Source organism: Chroicocephalus ridibundus, chromosome 5 (genome assembly GCF_963924245.1).
Source record: "Chroicocephalus ridibundus chromosome 5, bChrRid1.1, whole genome shotgun sequence".
Lineage (NCBI taxonomy): Eukaryota > Metazoa > Chordata > Aves > Charadriiformes > Laridae > Chroicocephalus > Chroicocephalus ridibundus.
Window position 1 is genome coordinate 62,387,042 of NC_086288.1, and position 18,884 is coordinate 62,405,925.

The 18,884-nt window shown below is 44.6% G+C and overlaps 1 protein-coding gene across 3 annotated transcripts in view; it reads left to right on the forward strand.

Annotated features, from left to right (window-relative positions):
- Positions 1-18,884, forward strand: part of SMIM20 (small integral membrane protein 20) — a 101,948-nt gene that overhangs the window by 13,582 nt on the left and 69,482 nt on the right. The window contains exon 4 of one of the 3 annotated variants that reach the window (XR_010071328.1): positions 18,380-18,555. The exons of the other annotated variants lie outside the window; for them this stretch is intronic. The gene's annotated coding sequence lies outside the window, so the exon portion shown is untranslated. The remainder of the gene's footprint in view (positions 1-18,379; positions 18,556-18,884) is intronic. 3 annotated transcript variants of the gene reach the window in all.

The window sequence follows — 18,884 nt, forward strand, 5'->3', positions numbered from 1 at the left end:
AAGAGGTGTTTGCACTGCCAGGAGAGGTGAGGAGCTATTTCTGGGCGAACTGGCCAGCCACGCTCCCTTTTGAAGTCTCACTGGCAGGAGGGTTTTGGCAACTGGAAGGCAGCCATGGAGTGGGACGTGGTGGGGAGAGGTGTGATTATCCTTCCAGCAAAGCAAGAGCTACAGTCACATTTGTGCAAACTCCTTTTATTCACCAGCAAAAGAATGGGGGCTGCTCAGTCCAGGACAAGAAGAGAACCATCCCTCCAGCACACCTCAAACAGTCCAAACCGTCTAATGGTCTTCCACCTAGGCAGTATTCCTATTTCTCTAGAGGAGGGCTACTACAATTTGGAAGCCCTCTACGCAAGCTCTTTCCAAACACAGACCTCACTTCCCTTGGGCTGGAAGTCACTTTAGATTTCCCAGCTGGGACTTGGCCCCTGGGCTGATTCCAGCACCTGAGCCTAGTTCTGCGTCAGAGCGAGCTGGCTGATCCCGTGGGACGTTACAGTGTGCCCTGACGCAGGTGGTGCTTGGAAAGGTGCTGCTGGACTTCTGCAAGGAGGTGGAAAGTGACAGTGTCCAAGCTGAGTGGTGGCAAAGCAGTGATTTCCAGCTCCTTCTGATGTTTATTTCTTGGTGAGTGAGTGGCATGTTTAAGAATATTCTTACTGCTTGTGGTGGTAGCAAGAAGTGATATACTAGTTGCCTTGCCTATTCCTTTTGTTCTGAATTTTAGAATATCTGTGACTAAAGATATAGTTACCCCTGCACCCCAGAAGAATCCCCAAAACAGAGATTAATCAACTGGATAATTGCCCACTCTCAAGTGTCTGAATGTAAAATGAAACTTCTGGTTTAGTATTTTCTGTGCTGCTTGTTTTCCAGTGAAAGCAAATTGCTTTTTGATATAAAATACATGGTTCAGTCTCAAGGGAACCCTGTCTTTGTGTTCTTCTTGTGCATTATTATTTAAAAAAAAAAAGCAACTAGCCAGTAGCTTGAGTGATCACAGCTGAAGAATGCAGACTTTGTTCCCAGGAAGATAAAATGGAAGAAAAATTGCATTAAAAAAAAAAAAATCCTTCAGAGAAGAACAGTACTAGATTTTCCCCCTCAAAGGTATTGTATATAACTAACATAATTGATTATAGAATTATTCACAACCAGGAACAAGGATGTCTGATTCACCTTGTTTTATAAAAATAACAATGTCCTCAGTCTGTCGAGTGCTGTGCAAATAGCAATTGAAGATTGTTTCTGAACATGGATAATGGGGCAGAGATTGGGGAGTTATGGGATGAGAAGGATTGTCTCGTGTACCTTGATGGCAACAGAAAAAGAATGGTTTGTCTGCTGTCGTGGTCGTAGCTTTCAGTTAAAGTCTGCTTTATATTCAAAGCTCCTTCCAAAGATTTGGTTTCGCCAGTTATGGATTATTTATCAGCTTGGATTGACATAATAAGATTTGGGCCCGTGATGGAAGTCAGATGTCTAAATCTGGCCACGTATAGAGAACAACGTGGGTTTTCCCAGCCTAACAAGCCAGAACTTGGCCTGTCAAAGGTGTCTGCCATGAAGGACTAGAGAACTAATGAAGTCTGACCCTTTTCTCTGGAGGCTGCTTTTGAGAGTGATACTACCCTGTGGCTAGCAAGACTGGGCGGGCATCCTCAGCATCTTTCTTCAGCAGGGTCGCCTCTTTTACAACTGTTATTGCTCCTTTTCCAGCAGCTTCCATCTGACCAGCTGGTCTCAGAGGGTCCCCCCAGCACAGCAGGGTTGAAGCTTTTGCTCTGGGGGTGGCTGCTTGGGGAGCTAAGTGCCATGCATCCTCACGGGAGGGAGGAAGCCTGAGCTGTTGGGAGGTACGTAGCTCTGGGTGGGGAGTTGTACATGAATTCACAAGCCCAGGTACGGTCGGCACCTGTTTTCTCAGATGTAAATTCAGGCCCCTCTTCCATCACGCAGTATTTTATAGGCTGAAGAATTGAAATACTCTTTACATTGTGCTACTGGTCCCTCGCAGCTGGGGAATTACTGAGAAAGCCAGGCGTGGTTAGCTACAGGACTCCCAAAGCACCTGCCCTTCAGGAAGCCAGCTTACGCTGCAAGCAGTTCTGGGCACTGCCCAAAGTTCACATCTCACACTGTGCACCATCCTGGGTGACACCTTTGCTGTCAGCTGTTTGCATTCCCTGCTCTCTAGTGCAAGTATGCCAGGAGTTGTGTGCTTGTGGGGAATCTCCCAGCAGGCTCATGATGCTCAGAGAACTCAGGCAGGTAGCCCTCAGGGCCTTTCTTCAGTGGACTTTCCTTGCAGACACTTCTGGACTTGCCAGTGTTTCTTCTGCCCCAGTCCCTGGGTAACTGAGGTGCTAGCTATTACATGCTTCACCTGAGAAATCTCTTGGCCATTTTTGTGACCTCTCTAGGGATGTTGGCTAGAAATGCTGGATCCCAGCTTACACCGCAGTTGTGAAGCTGTGTAAGCATTTGCTCCAAGACGTTATCATCCATTAGTTTTTCCATTATAGAGTTTTGGACTCAAGGGTACGGTCAAATGTTTCTGAAATCGCTAAAGACAAAAAACAGCCCAAAATACACTTCTAGGAGGAGGCTAAGCAAACCTTTTTTGACGATCTTCAGACTACTGCATGTGTGTTATGAACTCTCACGCACAGCACATCCCTTGGAATACGAGGAGGTCTACATCTACCACCCCTGACTTCTTTCCTTGCCTCCTATAGGCATGATATATTTAAAAGTAGTCACAATTGCTTCTGGGGTTTATCACCTGAGATGCATGAGCCTCAGTGGGGATGCTGTTCCTCCTCTTCCTTTACACTCTCTTTACTGCTGCATCCAGTTTATTCTCACAGGGTTTGCTGCGTAATTAGTCATAGCTCCTTGAGATAGATGGTCGCACTTGTCCTTTGCCACCTGTGCTTTCTGAAGACCATGTTGGGCTCTGCTTGCTCATGTTGGGCTCTGCTTGCTTACAATGAGGTCTCTGTGGTGGTTGTGACAATACTTACTCCTCGGTGAACTTTCATGCCTGGGCCTAGGCAGACATGCTGATAGTTTAGTCCCATCTCTGCTTAGACTTTTCAAGACACGGCAGTCCTTTGGGAGGAGACTTGTGTGTCTTGCAGGAAGTGTAGTTACTTGCATACTGAGCATCTGCCTAAGCAAACTGCCGCAGGCTTGCTGGGGTCACGTCGAGAGAGCATGGCTGGGTGTAAGACCACATGACGAATCAGCTTGCAGGTATATTGGGTTATCTGGTGGGCAGCTTGCTGCCTTGCTTTTTGGTGGCCTTTCTGTTGGCTGCAGCTTCTCTCTAGGCACATCTGATTGGACCCGCAACCAGCGTGGGAGTCGTGGAGCAGAGGGATGTTATAGTGTGAACGCAGGTGCTGCTGCCCTCAAAGAACGTGGATGAGAGTGAGGCACGTGCTCTAAGCAAGACATCTGAGAAATCTTCCTATGTGGAGTAGGGTAAAAGCCCTCTTAAGTCAACCCAAACTTCACATTTTCACTCTAGGCTCCCGTCTGTCCCCTGAAGGAACAGACCTGCTTCAGAGGGATGGATGCACTGCATACGCTGGTGCAAAATGTAAGGTCAACAGGCCTTTAGGAAATCAGACTTGCTATTTAGTAAATAAATACTTCTAAAAAACAAAATGTCTAAGAAGCCATGGTAACCTTGTGATGACCTTACTGGGCTGCAAAGCATATGGCTGCTTTGTGACAAGGGTTCTGCAGGCTGCTACTTTATAGTATTAAATGACCTAAGACCACTTCATAACAAAAGAATGCATATTTATTTAATTTTTCATGGTTAACAAGCCAGTGTTACTGAGCAGGCTGTCCTAGTATTTTCTTTGAAAAGAATGCATTTTCAGAATGAAAGAAGCCCTTACCCTATTCCTGCCATGATAAACGATCATCCTTAGGCTCCATTTCGGCAAAGCACTTATGTGCTTACTGAAATGCTGCTGTCAATGGCATGTACACATCTGCTTAAAGTTATAAATGAGAACTTAAGAATTCGACTGAATCGGGGCCTCGGTGGCAATGCTTTAAATTGTAGTGTAAATCCAGTCTTCCCATCTACCAGTAGATGGGGCAAGCGAGCCTCCTTATAGTTACGGTCAAGATTTTTCTGAATGCAAGGTTAAAATGTAGCCCTCGTTGGCTCTTAGTCCAACAGGCTAGTTTGAAGGCTCTTTACCTTTGTACTGTAAGGGTAAATTACGTACTTTGACGCAACTGGACTATTTTCTTTACAAACATGTGTCGTAAACAATTGTTCTGTTCCTTGAAACTCTGAGATTTAAAATGCTGTTCCTTTCTTTACATAGGGATGGAAACTAATATTTTGAAGGTTTTGTCGTGCAAAGATACGGGAATGAGTGTTCCCTCCCCAAAACTAGCCAATGGTTAGGTGTTTACAACACTCACAGGGATGCAAAGGATCCAAGTTTTAGTTCCTGGTAGTCTTCCATGTGCCTGTAGAGTGTACCAATGAGAAGATCGCCTTACCTGCCTTTGGGTCATCTTCTCCAATTCTCTCCTCCAAAAGCTGTTGCCACTTTTATACATTTATCAGTGCACCAGACTTGTACAGACTACATAAGTGGCCACAGTTGCTTTCAGCCCACACTTATGGCTTCCTTTTCCCAGTTCATGTGATGTACTTATCCAAAGAGAGGATAACTCTCAAAATAAGTCAGTCTCTGAATACTGCCTCTTTTAAGGAATAAAAGCTTTTTCTTGACCATGTAGATAATTAAGGGTCCTCAGTTTCCTTTTAGCCCGAATCACATTTCTGCATGTTCTTCTACACATTACCTTCATAAGTGTGCTTTGCTTTGTCCCCGCTCCTTGGAGGTCAGCTTGGTAGTGTGAGACCTGACACTGGTTGTGTTCTTGCAGGCAATGTGGTTGCAAGACCATTTGCTGCCTTATGCTCCATGCCATACACTCTTTACAACCTCAGTGAAGTGGGCCTTGTGTGAGGTAGGAGCCTCTGCAGGTGTGGAGCCCAGTGACGGTTGGGATGCTTCTGCATGTCCCATAGACGACATATCATTGTTTGGCTAGTTGGGTGTATCTTGCCCTTGTGGGGAAAAAGCTCCCACTGTTCAGCCTTAAATAAAAGGTAACAATATATCTATGCTATTTTATTTTGCAGTGGACCGAGCTTCCTGAGATAGTTGGGTGGAGGGGTGAAGAAATCTGTATCTGTATTAAACTGGATAGGCCAGACAAACACATGTTAATATAAAACAAAACAGGTTGGCTAAAGATTATTTTTTTTTTTAAAGAAAAAAACCCACACAAAACCCACCACAACTCTTTCAAAAACTGAAACGGGGGGAATAGATGTGAACCTAGGGAAAGCCTCAGCTGCTGGACTCTGACTACTTTAGCACAGGGAGCTACGTGCCACCATCTGTCATTATCCATTTGTGATATCCAAAACTTTTCTCAGGGTGGGAGGGAGCACTGAGGAATTCTTGGCTGGATTAGCATGACTTTGTGTTCTTGGTTGAAGACACTGCGTGATTAAAACTAAGGTGGGTAACACTGAGTATGGGGGGGAAAAGGTATTAAGGTGGTGTAAGCTGGGAGCAGCTCCTTTGCAGACAGTGAAAATAACCAGACTCTACAGATGTCTAAACTGGTAAGAGTCTGGCTCACCTTCTCCTAAAGTACATTGTACAGAATCTGGGCTTTACCTTAACCCATTCCATATTTTAGAGGAGCAATTTGTGTTACCTTTTCCTCATGTGACTCAAAGGTTGCTCCAGCTTCTCCCTCTTCCACAGCCTCATGATGCCCTCAGACCTCATCTCTGACACTGCCTCCTCCACAGTGAGCAGCCTGACTCAGACCAGGCTTCTTGCAGCCAAATTCCTACAGCCTGCCGCAGTTCTGCTTTCTTTATTTTCCATTCAGTCTACTGACCATCCTACAGCAAAAATTCCTTTGGCTGCTGTCATATCTACCTTTGCCTTTGAATGTTTTCATTGGCTCACTATGTTTTGAATGAAATTTAAATTCCTCAGTGCATTTTCAGACAGCGTTTGCATTTTGTTCATTGCGTGTGTCTTGACCATCCAGCATCCTCTGACATCACCCCGTCCTCGTGGTCTTCCTCTCTTTTCTTCATATCCTTCCCTGTTCCTGAAGAGATGTTCTCCTAATCAGCTGAGCAATGTTACTAGCACTCAACCCCACTACTTTCACATTCTGTTCCTGACCTTCCTTCAAGAGCCAGTGATTTTTCTCTTAATTTTCTGCTTTGTGGATGGAAAGAACTGCTTTATAAGAAACATACTGTTCCCGGGGTAGGTATAAAGCATGGCTCAGACTGCACAGGCTCCTCAGGAACGTGGGTTGTGACACAAATGCAGTGTGAGGCAGCTGGAAACACCTACAGCATGCGGTGGTTTATAGTAAGCCAACTGTTCAGTGACATGCTGGCCTCTGAGGAAAGCTATGTGTCCTGTTAGCCAGAGGTATCTCAGGAGGATTGAGAGCCTGTCTGCTATTTGGCTCCTCACAGACAGCAGATGTTCCATGAGAAGGTGAAACATGCAATAAATGACTGTATTTACTTGAAGCAAATCAGGGCTCAAGAAAAGGCAGTGGTCCAGCCAAGTGTGTTTACTGCTGCGGGAATGCTTTTGTGCTGATGCAGCATCGTTCACGCAAAATTTCTGAGCATTTTGAAGGCATTAATGAAGTTAGGTTAATGCCAGTGTTTGCAGACATATTTCAGCCAGCTTTCTACTGCCTGTTTTGGAAACTGCCATCCATGTAGCCTACACTGAGTTCGGTACTGCTGTGGCTACTTGGCCGAGTTTTTCATTAGCTGCATAGATGGTTTCTGCAGCTGGTGCTAAGCTCAAGCTGATGCAGCTACAGGACCTGAGCAGGCCACTGCATGGCTAGCCCAGGTAGGTGCACGTGAGCTGCAGTCACTTTAGTGTAAAGATATGTTTGCCCTATTTTTAGGAGGAAAAAAAAATTATCACCTGGACTGAAGACAGAAGACAAGTCACAAAGATGCAACTCTCTTTTCTACTGATTCTTCTGAGGGGAGGGAAATGGAAAAAGTGAAATACTGAGTTGATTATCACTAGTGAAAATAGGTTCAGGCTAGGTTGTACCACGCCTGCTTGCTGCGTGAATGTTCAGCTAATGTCTAATGCAGGGAAACGTCCAGTGACCCAGAAGGGAGAGAATTAATCTCTTCATGTGCGTGTGTATTTTCCTCATGGACCAACAGATACCTTTTTGGATGCTTATTCTGAGATCCAAAGGTCACTTGTTAGTTTTCAGTGGCATTACAGGAGAGGGCTGTATCTTCAGCCAACAGTAGGGCGTTAATGCAGGGATGTCACATTGTTTTTCTAGTAAAGAATGTGCTGCCAAATAAATATCACCTGGTTCTGGCTACGTGCCAGGGGTTAGGCGATGAGTTGGGAGTGAGCAGAACTGCACTCCCCTGAACAGTTTCCAGCAGAGCCCTGGAGACCCATAGCTGCAGGATGACTGAGGGATGGCTCCTCCTCTCCTATGTATCCCCAGAGAATTCTGGTGGATGGCTCCTCTGTGATGGTCTGGTGGTCCTCTACTCACTTTTCCACAGCATGCAAAAGGGGGCAATCTCTGAAAATTCTTGGGATGAACAAACAGCTCATGTCCTTCCCGCTTGTGTACTTTTTTACTGAGAAACTCGCCTTGTTCTCTTCTCCTCCTTTTGCTCAGCTCACTGCTGGTGGTTTTCTGCGGACATTTCCCCCAAATGACCTTGCTAGCACCAAAGTGAAACAAAAGGCCCTACCCACTTTCTGCTCTGAGTCCCTTAACTACAAAATGTTTTCATTCTGCGGAGAGGGTTTTTTCCTCTCTCTTTCATTCTCTCTGCTCTCTGGCTGCCCACAGTTGACAGCCGTATCTGTTTGATTTGAGGGAAGCCTTGCATGTGCTGTGACTGGGTCCTTCTGCTAATAATTTGTTCTCTGGAGCCTGTTGCCACACAGTATAAATAAATTTCACTGTTTAGTACTTTCCCGTTTTGTTCCCCTGCTGCCGGCAGTGAGTTGACCCGCCCTGTTTTGTTTTTCAAATTTATCTTTCTTTGCACTTCTTATAGGAGACAAAATCACAAGCTTAAATGAATAAAAATGCGTTATTTGGACATGCATTTTTTTTTTTTTTTTTGGCTGTCTTGTATTGCCCTGAAAGTTCTGCATGAAACAGGAATTCAACTGCAGCTGACATCCTGGAGAAATATTGTTTGGTCTTGGGACAGGGAATCAGACTTTATCCTGCTTCAAAAAGTCTAATGGTGTGTGCTGAATAGATATAGTCTCCGTATAAAAAGCCTTTTTCAGCAATCCTGCCATGTAAACTCAGTCTTTTTATAAACAGTCTCAATTTGGCCCATTCCGTGTGCGTAAGCTGCTAGAATGACCAGGATGTTTAGCACATCAGACATGGCTTTGCAGTGGTGAATGTAGGTACTGGAAGTTCTCCAGTTGTGGTAGTATGCATGCCCCTGCAACCCCTAGCTCACAGCAGGGTAAATATTTAGAGTGGCTGAGCCCAGTTTGGGCTCTGTGCTGTTTTAACTAGATTGTTCCTTCCTAATTTAAAGCTGGCTTAGGCATTTCTCCACCACACCAGGATCACTGCTGAGTACACGTACCCCTAATTGGGTATGATGATGGCCACAGTCATGTTTTTCATGGTTCCAAGCCTGATGCTTAGAGCACTTGAGGTTGTTTTTACTGTGTGAATGTGACTGCATGTGCATTTTAATACAAGGGAAAACAGACTGTGATAGACTAATGAAGTCAGTAGGGTGTTTACATTTGCCTATTTTCTTGGAAATCTTCATCGTTCCTGTCTTCCTTGGGATGAATAAAAGGAATCTATAAACCTAGATGATATTCTTTCTGTATACTTTTGAATCTTTTTATAGTATAAATAGCTTTCAAATAACATAAATCAAGCGGTTTTTGCTTTCTCTTCCACTGATTTCTTCTAAGCAAAGAAGGACCCCTCCATGCACAGGGTAAAAAAGGCAAAGAGAAACTAGCCCTTTGCCATTTGCATTTTACAAACCAGATCTTGAAGAAAAAAAAAAAAAAGATTTGAAGGAGGGGAAATTTGTCACTTTAACATTGCAAATGATGTGAAACCAGAATGTCCTCCCACCACAGCATATGTTTGTGGTGGGTAGGCGGGGGAGAGGCAGGGAAGAGGTGATGGTATAAAAATACCTTGTGTTAATAAAAAAAAAAAAAAAAAAAAAAAAAATTGGCTTGGGGAGAGAGTTTGTCACTTCAGCCAGACTGGGGGGGGAAACCAGACAGACAGGGGGCGGATGAGGGGGGAAGAACTTATGTCACTTCAGCAAGGTAAATAACTCCACAAAGTGTCTCAGAAATAGCAGTCAAATAATTAGTATAAGAAGATCAGATATTAAGCAAGTAGGTGGCCTAGAATGTTAAGAGGAAGGAGTAAAAGCTATTTAAACAGAACTATGAAGATTGTAAGAAACAATTAAATATGTGGCAAATACCAAGCAGAAGGGTGACCGGTGAAACCTTGAGATAAAGTGCACGGACTTGCTAGTAGCTACTCTTTCTTTTCATAAACTCATTTATCCTTATAATAATTCAGATGTCCCAAGTTGAATACAGACCAGGGGCTCTATACGGTAACATGATTGCTAAATGCAGCTTCCTAATGTATTACTAGCCTGGTGTTCTCTGCATGGGACGTTTTCCCTCTGCATTGCCATATGGAACGGTTTGCACACTCCACAGCGTCCAGTACCGTGTAAATGCGGGCAGACACCAACGTGACCACCCACAATGGCAGCTAGGGAGGAAAATGACAGTTTGCCTTGTCATGCTCAGGGGGAGTTTGTATGCTGCGGTGGGAGACTGACATCTCCACATCTTGGGAGCTGTCGGGTGAGGCAGGGTCAGAAGGGATGACACGCAGTGTCCCTGCGCGGTTCATGTTGGCAGTAGCAGCTGTCAGCACTGGGAGGGCAGTCTCCTTCCTATGTGTGATATTTATAGTTTTTATTTGGTTTTAATTGACTTGCCTCAGTGCTCAAGAAGGTGCCCAGCCCAAGGAAGAGTGGGCGAGTATGTGAGAAAAAGAGAGACAGACAGAAGAGGTGGGGAGAGCACAGGCTGGTGAGGTGCCCTTTACATCCAGTAATTTGTTATCCAGACATATATTGCCCTACTTCATGGACAGCTTCAGAAGCTGTTTTCCTTTCTACTTCTCCTTATTCCCTGTTGCTTTCATCTCAGGAAATTTGAAAGCCACTTGTATGGATCTCTCCATGAAGAGAAAGTGCTTTGCTAAATCAGACAAAACCTGCCCTCCTGCTTTCTCTTATTTCACTAGGAAGTATGTCGTTCTCCTGCCTTGGTGGTGATTTCTGGTGATAGGTCATTCTCTCTCACCCATGGTGTGGGACCTGCAGGGTATTTCATCTGAGATGGGACAAGCAAGGCTCTGGTGCTGTGTGCCAACGAGTCTGCACCTCTTGTGAGGGCTTATGGCAACCCTGTGCTGACAGACCGGCTGGTGGGACTTTGGAGAGGGACGGGACTGTTTCTAGCACAGGCCGGCTTTCAAGGGTGGTACACGCTAAGTTCATTGTTGTCCAAATTGCCATGAAGGGCAGAAGAAGATTCAGCTCTCTTCTCCTCTGACCTAAAGCGTGTTGCTGAGGTCTGTTGCACAGGGTGGGACTTTCCACTAGTAGGTGTTCATACAAATTTGGCTATATCTGGCTCTCTTCGTATGTTGGTGTGCAGTCATTTCATACTTGCATTCCACAGAAAAGCAACGGGTGTTTTCCCCCTTCAACAAATTTCAAAGAAAATACACTAACAAAACATTGTTAGAGAAATTTTGCACGCTCCAGTCAGCAAACTGAAACCTAGAATACCTTCTGAGACCCTATCTGTGCAGCTGCGTTGGTGCTTTGTCCTCCAGGGCTGACTTAGGGTAGCTGTGGGGATTAGTAGTCTGAGTTCCCTGACTTGCATGCATGTAATACTAATGAAATATTTTGGTGGAAATCTAGCTTTTACATTTCAGATTTGTTTCGTTGCACCAGTTGGTGGATTGAAACTGCCATCACAGCAGCTGCCTGAATATCACGTAACGCAACACGCCTTGATGCCTTGTCATATTTCAGTGTTTGCTCACAGCACGAACAGTCCCAAGCATTGTGTTGGGTTTTTTTATGAAGGTCCAGAGTTAGTGAAATAGAGAGGATCTTTTTTCCTCCGCTTTCTCACAAAACCCACCAGTTCTCATGCCTTTCCACTATGCCTTCCTTCCACCGATTTAATGATTCACTCGTTACTGTGCAAGTGCTTAGGGGCACTTGCACCATGGTAAGAAATGTGATATAGAAAGCCTATGTAGATGCTTCTGCATCAATGTCTTCCTGGATATACTGAGTATATAATGCTATAACTGAAGAGTGGATGTTATAATAGTGAAAGCTAAGAGATGTGCAATTAGTCAAGAACTTCTTTGCTGGAGATGTTAAAACTAAAACCTAAAACTTTTCATGGAAATTCAGTACTTGTGATGAAACTTTTAGGGGAGTTTCTAATATGTAGCATGCTATTTCCAATTTAAAAAAAAAAAAAAAAAAAAGAGGCAAAGAAAGATAAGTTCATTGCAGGGTGTTCAATAACCTGGTCATTGGGCGATCTCTGAGATGTGTAACAACAAGTTCTAAGTTCTCAGGATGAATTAGAAAAAATAGGAATATGAATTAATCTCTCCAGTATTGTAGATAAGTGTCTTAACTGTTGGGCTTTTGAGGCTGGTGCATGAGTCTGAATTCTGTGGTTTCTTTGTGTGAAAACTCTCAGGGTCTTCATTCAATTCTAAAAATCTTCCTTCTCTATTTTTTTTAACCCAGGATTAAAAGTTTATATTTTTGCAAAATGGAAATCTTGTCATCCAGCCAGCTAGAATAATAAAAGTTGTAGGTGTTTTGTGAACGTGAGGCAAAAAAGGAGAAAACGTGTTGGCTCTGTGTGAGAGGAAATCTGGACTTCATTTAAAAGTCAGATGTAAATATATTTTTGCTAATTTTGGCTTGCGACAGATCAAAATTTGACATATTCTGATTTCTCCTTGGGAGCTGCTAAGGATTTGGACCAACTCAAACGAAATCTACCTTTGACAGATGACAGCAGGATTTCATGAGTGACTTCTATCTCAGGGCGACTGCCCCTTCTCCACAACCAGCAAGTGGCAATAGCATTTTAGAGGAAGGATATCAGAGAGCAGCTTGGTTTTCTCACTTGTCATGGTTATTTGTTTCTCTCCTGGCCGAACCACCAGAAGCAGGTTAAGGATGACACAAACTAGCAACAAATCAGGCGGTGGAGGACAGAGCATGTGACAATGCCCTGGCTATGGTGCAAACATTTGAGCTACGTTTCGAAAGCCTGGATTTGTGTTCAGCAGAGTTCACGAATGAAAAATAAAAGTCTTCGATGATAACAATCAACAAGCTCAATCTCATTAGTGTCTACCCTTCAGAGAAGAGGCTGGAGCGAATCCCATCAAGCTGTGATTTGGTTCAGTGCACTGGGGAAGGTTCCTAGAAGCATTCCCCCAGCTTCTTCACACTGTGCACTGAGGGGAAAAAAACAACATTTGGCAATTTGTTGTCAATATTTGTATAACTCCTGATGCCACTAAAACTGCATATGCAGGCTTTAAACTAACAAAAGCAAAGCCATGGCCAAGCTGGAGAGCTGGATTTGTTTCCATGCACAATTAGGTTTATTTGTTTAGGTCTCATTTTATTTGCTTTCAGATGACTCAGATAGGAGTATTGCAATCCTTTCAAAGTGAAGTAGTGTTCTGTGTATTTTGGGCATTGGGCTTAGCCAAATGTGGAAAGAATTGGCTGCTCAATAGTATTTTCCTATCCAGAGGTTTTTCAAACTTTTGAGAGGAACTGAAGGAATGTACCTTCCATGCCAGACTTTTTCTTTTTTCTTCCCCCCTCCGCCCCCCCCTTCACAGTGTCTCTCCACATTATTGTTAAAGAGCACAGGAATTTTAAAACACTCCTCCATTGTGCAACTGTTAGCAACTGCTCTTATTAATTGCTTTACCATTATGCTGCATGCTTAAATTCTCGCTGGTGTCATCCATAACGTTCTGCTGCGAGGGCCTTTTAACCCATTCCAATAAGAATATATGGATGGTGCGCTGCTCAGAATCTCCCATCCTGCTAGACCAGCTCCGGGCTTGCTGAAAATTATTTCCTGCATACATGAAGGGATATTTACATTTTGGCAAGTAGCCAAGTCTTCTGCTGGGAGTTAGTCGCTAAGGGCAGATTATTTTCCAATGGACATGCTTGCACGCTATCGTGTTAAGAGAATTGTCTCAAGTCTGAGTACCATGGTGTTTCTTTATCCCCCACCCCCAACCCAAAAAAAAACAAAAGGGGAAAAAAAAAAGATGCAGGGGTTTTCTTGTCTGTTCTGTCTTATATGAGTAGGAGGCAATGGCTTTTAATTGATGCTTTAGGCACCACTATGTTTTGGGGGGATTATTTTTTTGTTGTCTTTGCTTTCTTCTTCTGATCATTTTGCTTCTGGAAATGCCTCCTCGGGTGATGTTTCAGAAAATGTAGACAATATGAATAAATCCGCATTTATTCCTATTTCTATGAAACATAAAGGTTAAAGGATTTCCTGCACTCACCAGAAGTATGCATCTGATTTATGGCTTTCCTTAATGCTCTTCCCACTCACACTCATAAAAGAAATATAGTAACAAAGGCTAAGATACAATCTATTTTAAAGTTTGCACTGATAAAACCAAACTGGAACTTTATTCAGTCTTAAATGTCAATCCTAAAATTTGGAATGTTTTTCTAATCAAGAACAATAAACGTGGAAAGTGTTTCCGTGGAACGGAGCCGCAGCTCAGCACGCTGCTGGCCCGATGCTGCACGCACACTTCAGGGGCAGATGGAGTCTGCACATCGTGTAGTCCTCCCTGTGCAAGAGCTTGCTTTGTGAGACTGACTGACCCCAGGAGGGACTGAACAATACTTAGGATATGTGATTTGTTGTTTTGTTTTGCTTTTAAGAGGATAGGAGTCCAAAACATATCTATGGCAAATAACCAAATTGAGGCAGGATTAAAATTGTCAAATACAGTAAAGAAGAGAGGAATGATATAAATTTCCAAGCCTGTGTTAAAAACTAGAAGTGGTAATAAGCTGGGCAAATAGGTTGGATGGTGCCTAGAGATCTGTTCTGTGCCTAGAGATCTGTTCCGTGCCTACGATGCTTTTACCTCTCCCTCTATTTGTGGAGAGCTAAGACTGTCAAAATGGATGAAACCAATTTAGCAGCCTTATTTAACACGGTATTGCTTTGTAACACCTTCAGGGCATTTTGACACTGTGGTTGCAAAGTCCTCAGCTACTCTCACAACACAGTCTGGTGTGCAGGCTGCAGCTCTCCTGCCCTCTTTCTGCATGCACCATTTTACTACGTGCAGTTCTTCAAGTCTAATCCAAGACTGAACGAGACTGTGGACTTCAGTGGCGGCTGAGAGGACACCGGACTGGTCAGAGCTCATTTTCTCTGGGCTAGTATTAAATACATAATTGGATTGTCAAAGTATGTTGTTGATGCAGGACACTGAATTAATTTGGCTTCTGTTGAATAGTAAACATAAAATTAGATTTTATACACTGAAAATGTGGAACCATTCCAGATGCATATCATTCAAGTACATAGGAAAATGTAAAAACAGTACATTATATTATAGCTTCCTTGTCACATAAGAGGCTTCCTGCATTAAACTGATTTTTTACCATGTATGGGTTCCCTTAGTTGCCACGTACGACTAAGTGGTAAGACAGAGACTCTTTTTGGCACGTTATGTGTAACTTTTGCCTTTTTACTTATACCACACTGTGAGCTACAGCTGGGCAGGTGGTGATTTCAGTCTAAGATGGTTTTACCCCTTCCTTCCTGCAGACGTGTAGTTGTGTGTAGGCAGATACTCGCTGATGCCTGGCTAGCAATTCAAGTACTGAGACTTGTGGGCTTACCACCACTTCCTGATGTGCATTACAGGTGAGCATGCAAGGGGAAGGAGACTCTGGGGAAGAAAATTAGGAGAAAAGGACTTTAAGTTTTAAAAGGATCAGCCTTGAAGCTACAAGGCAGAGTTAGGACGTGGAAGGAAAGCAGACTGCACTTCCTCTTCTAGGTGATGAGGGACTTGAAAAGTTTAGGACTAGTTCAGTCTTACGGTGGTGCCAAGTACTGGTAAGATGGTGCACACGTTAGTTTTCTGTTATCCTATCCCTTTGTTCTTTTATTTCCTAAGATGGAATGAGGTAGGTCTGGATCTAAATGCTTCTGTTCAAGTTTAGGGTAAAGTAAAATAGCTGACCTTGAAACATCTCTGGAGGGGTAAACCTTATAGTCCAAATGATACATGCACACTTTTCCTCTGTTGTAAAGTATTCCACCTTAGCTGAGGGTGGGCAGGAGGTGGCTTCCAGCCATGAACATAGGTCACCTGAACATTAAACATATCCTAATCAGTAATGACAGCAACAAATGCTGGGAAGCAGGAGAGGGAAGAAGGGTGGGGGAAGATGAACCATCAGTGGTGGTCTGAGGACTGAGCATGGTAGTTGTCAGGAAGGAGGGCTCAGAGGATACCTTGCCCTGGGATCCTCTGACACTGGATTTTTCTATGTATCTGAGGCTTGTTGCGCATAATTTGACTCAATCTCATAAAACAGAGAATAAACCTTTGACCTACACGTGCTACTGTCAAAAACCACTTCCCCCCCCACTAATGCAGATCAAGCTGTTATCCAAAAATCAATTATTTTGATAACCCATTTGATTGCTTTTGTATTATGTTTCACTTTCCACAGATAGTCTTTATTACTTTATCCTGTTCATTTTAAACAGGACCTTTGATCCAGCTATGATTAATAACCTTATTATGTTGATACATGTTTACTTCCTCATTGCTGGATTTCGTAAATTTAAAGCTGCCGTCTTTGAACTTTGTACTCTTCCAAAAAGTAAAACACATCAGACTTCTTTATTTCAGCTAATTTTTGTATGCAGCTTTTCTTTTTATTCTTCGCTTCCTTATACCTGTGTCTATAACTATGTGGTCACTCACCAGCAGATAGGAGCTCCCTCTACTTGTGCTCTGCGCTGTGGCTGTAGTTAGCAAGGTGCAGAGCCCAACTCATAAACCTGCAGCTGTGGCTTAACACTTCTCTAACATGGCTACACAGCTGCCAGCCTCCCTGGAGTGCCAAAACATCTGTCTGCAATGTACCTTGTAAATAAACCCTGTGTGAGTCAGTGTAGTGGCTTCCTAGGCAGAGGACTATTAGTGTGCAATGAAGTAGCACATGGAAGTAGCCTGTTTATGCCACAGATGGCACAAGCTTGAATTAGAAGTCCAGTAGAGCTAAATGAAGTCATGTGTGCTGGTCAAGAGAGCAAGATCATGTTTACAATATTGAACAATAAGGCACAAGTGACGGTAAAACTGCAGGGTGTGAGATGATAGGATTGTAACGAGACAAACCTACAGATATGGATGAGGAGAAAATGGCACCCTGCAGGAGAGGAAATCCTCTCCTGACCCTTCCAAGCTGACACGCAGAGCAGAATTGCTGGAGAAGGCTCTGATTCATGGTGTTTGTCCGTTCTCCTTTCTGTGGCTCTGTACCATCACTCTGCAAGGCGCGGGACTAAAACAGTGAGGAAGTAAGTGGCACCCATGGTATTACATTATCTGCCAGCTGTGTGGAGAAAAGACAATGTGCCAGAGAGCAGCACACGTCTGTGGTACGAAACATGCTCATATGAGGGGGTGAATCTGGAGGATACGAAACTCTATGCCAATACCTGGCCACGCATGGCCAAGCTCTCACTTCCATCTGAAAGAGGGAAATCCCTGTGTTTGTATGTCAAGACAAAAATCTGTCATTTCCACCCTGCTTTCATTTACCCCATGCTAGCTTTATGACTAAGAGTCTCTCTCTGTCTGCTTCCTCCGTCTCACGCTTCGTTTCTTCTTCCCCAGCATCCTGCCGAGGAACGGCGCGGAGCCTGCGCGCCCCTGCCAGAAGCTGCAGTGCTCCTTAGGAGCGAGCGGGTGCCGCCTCTCTCTCTTGCGCCTGCCCGCTCCACGCCCCGCCATCTCTCAACACCATCTAAGCCCACCCTTGCACCTGCTTTAAACACCCGTGTGCTTGCTAAGGGGCCAGAGGAGTGTGTGTGACACCTTTGTGTTGCTCTTGGGAGTCGAGTGCTTTCTCACAGTTGCTGCTATGTGTCCAAGGGGCAGTTGTCCCAAGAGGCGTTATTCCCAAATTGACCCTTCACGGCAGGGTCTCTCCTGGGATGACACCTGCCGATCTCGTGTGGGGGTGGTGGCCCAGGCGCAGTGGGCTGCGACCACCGGAATGGCCTTTTCCAGCAAACCATAACTCGCCAGCCGCCCTGAAATCACTCTTAACATCCAACATGTTTCCAGCTACTAGCAAAAACTGAGCTGTCCGCAATGAAGCGTACCACTTGCATAGCAATTGCTGCACGTGAGGGCATTCACAGAAATAAATGAAAGCCACGCTGGTAGCTGTCGCTGCTTTACAGCAGCTCCAAGTGCAATTTCTGTTTTCCTCAGCTAAAATGGTGCCAGGGTGCTTTTGTTGCCTTACGGGCTGCTGGCAAGAGCCCTGTCTTTTGGATACTGCTGAGTGTGGTACTGCTTACGGCTGCCGGGCCTCACAGACGGGGTCTGTCCCACCGGGCCAGCCAGGAGCGGGCGGCAGCAGCTCCGGGCACACAACATGGCGCCCATGGCCAGGCAGGGCTGTGGGGAACTGGAGACTGGCCCCGCTGGTGGCACCAGAGGGGCTGAAATGAGTTCCTGGGCAGGGTGAGGGAGCCCTGAGGGGGGATGGCAGGGCCCTGATGGCCGCTCTGTGTTCACAGTGCCAGCAGCACCCAGCTGGCAGCAGGCCCTGTGGGCCATGGGCCTGAGGATGAACTACCTGCCGGGTCCATGCCCGAATTGCCCCTGCGGCCCTCCTCCAAGTCATAGACCTGAAACTCAATCAATACCAGATTTTAATGTTTCTGCCAGAAGAGGGTGACTGGTAGAGTCTAGTTTTTTTCCTGGATAGCTGGGGATGCTTTAGAAATGCTGATGTCTCTTGAGTGTAGCCAGAGAAAAATTATCATCTGGCCAGGCAGTAAACAAAACCATTTGTTAACAGGGAGTGCAAAACCTCAGCACCAGCCTGGCCTTCTGACTGTAATCAAGATGTTTATGCCCACTTGAATTAAAGTCTCCCTGCAAACTGGAGTAAGGTTACGCCTCAGCAGAGCACTTTTAAATAGAAACCCAAGGAGAACATCAAGCACTCGGCATCTGAAGTCTCCTCACAGAGAGGTAAGCATCCGTAAGCAGGTAAAGAGATCCCAATGCCAAGGTTAGTTTCCAACAGATAAGTAGGAATTGAGAATAACCTGCTGCTTAACAACCACTAAGGAAAAGACGACACGATGGGGGAGGCTTCCATCTATTTCAGTGGCCTGACTTTTGCCTCCGTGCTCATGGTGATGTTCTTTGTTTGTGCAATGTTTTCCACCTGAGCAACAATGCTATTAAAGAAAAAATGATACCTTTGATGAATTATTTGGCATTAGCTTTCCAGTCAGAAAAGTGAAAGGAGATGCATTTGTCATACTGAAATGATGTCACTTTGGGAAGGGAATAAT